This window comes from Heptranchias perlo, chromosome 20, assembly GCF_035084215.1.
Source record: "Heptranchias perlo isolate sHepPer1 chromosome 20, sHepPer1.hap1, whole genome shotgun sequence".
In the NCBI taxonomy this organism is placed as follows: Eukaryota; Metazoa; Chordata; class Chondrichthyes; order Hexanchiformes; family Hexanchidae; genus Heptranchias; species Heptranchias perlo.
The window spans coordinates 20,932,496-20,935,404 of NC_090344.1; the positions used below are offsets into that span (position 1 = coordinate 20,932,496).

General features: G+C 43.8%; 1 non-coding gene across 1 annotated transcript; it reads right to left on the reverse strand.

Moving 5' to 3' along the window:
• Positions 1-2,827: 2,827 nt before the first annotated feature.
• trnas-gcu (transfer RNA serine (anticodon GCU)) lies at positions 2,828-2,909 on the reverse strand. Its single transcript has one exon. It is a non-coding gene; the product is annotated as a tRNA-Ser (tRNA).

The window sequence follows — 2,909 nt, forward strand, 5'->3', positions numbered from 1 at the left end:
CTGGTTTAAAACACGGATGAGCCCCGTTGTGTTCCCATTTTTAGTCAAAGATCACCAATTGGCTTCTCATTTCCTTTCAGCGGTGCAGAAGGCAGGTTTGACTTATCTCCAGCAGAGCATGTTTGAGCACCAGAGGACAGAATGCAGAGGGTTTGTCCACGCAACACACGGAGACGAAATGAAGATAATCCTTCAAGAAGTTGGACAGATTGAAGCCGTCACATGAATTTATCCCAATTCAGGCGATCTCATGGGCACAGAATACAAAAGGCAAAGGATGCTGCATTGTCCTGGAAACAAACTCATGGTTTCCCGCCGGCAGGCAAGGGTTCCACACTGAACCATCAATGCACACTGCACGTGTAGCGTTGGATACATGTCCAGAACATGCAGTCTGGCAGAGTTCCCGTTTGTCCACCTCCAAGATTTCACGAATTGCCTTTAAGCTGTACCTTAAATTCTGCTCAATCACAGAATTTGGAGATTTATACTATTTTTCTTTGCATGTATCTCTCTCTCTGTCTGCGTTTCTTCTCTCTCTGTGTTTCCCCCTGATGGACTTATCCGGCTTCTTTGAACGGCCAGGTCTGGAAACCCGGGCGTTCCAGAAGGGTTTCTGTAACGCCCGGGTTTCCAGAATGTCGGATCTTCAGTCCAATTGTTGGATTTTGACGGGAGGGGCTTTGCGATTTTCGTCTCCGTTTTTGGAAAATATAAACCCAGATGGGTTTTCATCTCCTCGGGTCCCGTCAACATCGGGTAATGGGAATGAACCCAATCTATCATTCGGTCTTAATATCTGTATTCTCATTGCTTAAGAATAAAATTACGGGGTTACAGTTATTTTGAGGACACATTTTAGAAATTAACACATAACAGACTTATTCGAAAACTAGAAGCACGTGGGATTAAAGGACCGGTGGCAACGTGAGCACGTAATCAGCTAAAGGATCGGAGGCAGAGAGTCGTGGTGAACGGATGTTTTTCTGACTGGAGAGAAATATGCAGTGGGATCCCCCAGTGGTCGGTATTAGGACTATTGCTTTTCTTGTTATATATACATGACTTGGATTTAGGAATAGGGAGTACAGTTTCGAAGTTTGCGGATGATACAAAACTTGGCAACTGAGAACATAGTGAGGAAGAAAGTAGCAGACTTCAGGAGAACATGGACAGACTGATCAAATGGGCAGTCACGTGACAGATTTAACGTCGATCAGTGTGAAGTGATGCACTTTTGGAAGAAGAACAAGAAGAGACAGTATAATCTCAATGGAACAATTTATGGGAGGTTGCAAGAGCAGAGGGACATTGGGGAGCATATTCACAAAACAGGGCAAGTAGATAAGGTAGTTAAAAAAACGGTTGGGATATTTGGCTTTGTAAATGGGGGCACTGAATTTAAATACATGGAAGTCACACGAAACCTTTACAAATCACTGATTAGGCCTCAGCTGGGATGTATTTTACACTTCTGGGCACCATACTATACAATGGATGAAAAGGGATTGAAGAGGATTCAGAGCAGGTTGGCCTGGATGATACCAGGGATGAGGGACTTCAGTTATTTGGAGAGATTGGAGAAGCTGGGATTATTCTCCTTACAGCAGAAAAGGTTAACGGGAGACCTAATAGAGGTATTCAAAATAATGAGGGGTTTTGAAAGAGCAAGTAGGGAGAAACTGTTTCCTCTGGCAAGTGGGTCGGTAACCAAAGGTCATAGATTTAAATATTTGGCAAAATAACGAGAGAGGAATCTAAGAGATTTTTTTTCACACAGAGGGTTTGTTAAGATCAGGAACGCACTTCCTGCAAGGGTGGTGGAAGCAGATTCCACAGGATCATTCAAAAGGCAATTGGACATGTACTTGAAGAGCACTAATTTGCAGGGTTATGGGGAAAATCTGGGGTGTGGGTCTAATTTGGACAGGTCTTCTAAAAATAGCCGGCACAAGTACGATGGCCGAATGGACTCCTTCTATGCTGTAAGATTCTACGATTCTATGAATCCTTCTGAATCGTTGGAATTGATAATATTCAGTGTTGTGGAGCCAAAAAATTATAACCATGATATTCGGCTTCTCCATTCCTTTATGAATATCGCAGATTATAACGTCCAGGCGGGGTGGGACTGAATGGGGGATAGAGTGCGGAGATTGGAATGGAAGCCCAGCAGAATGAATTTGATCTCAACAGCAGGCGGTGAACCTTCTTCTCCAGAGAGGATCTTCATTTCAGTTCAGTAGGAAAAAGGTTTCAAGAAAATCGGGTGAAACAGATACGGAATGATCCGGGACTGACAGAACATCCCTTTTAAACATACACAGACACTGAATGATATGGGACTGACAGCACATCCCTTTTAAACAGACACAGACACGGAATGATCCGGGACTGACAGCACATCCCATTTAAACCGACACAAGCACGGAATGATCCGGGACAAACAGCACAACCCTTTTAAACGGACACAGACACGGAATGATCCGGGGCTTACAGCACATCCCTTTTAAACAGATAGGGACATGGAATGATCCGGGAATAACAGCACATCGCTTTCAAACAGACACAGACACGGAATGATCCGGACATAAATCATAATTATGGTACATAAGTTTCTCTTACGTTGACTATAAGATTTACTCATTTTACAATGACACGACTGTACACTTTGATTCTTCGCGACCTTCCAATCTCAACAACTTCTTGGTTGGAACTGTTGCTGATTTCAGCAAACAATGCAAAAACCTCCGTTTGCCGTTTCGAGAAGGAAGGGACCCGACCTTCTGGATGGACTGAATGAAAGAAACAAAATTGAACACAACATCGACGAGAATGGGATTCGAACCCACGCGTGCAAAGCACAATAGATTAGCAGTCCATCGCCTTAACCACTCGGCCACCTCGTC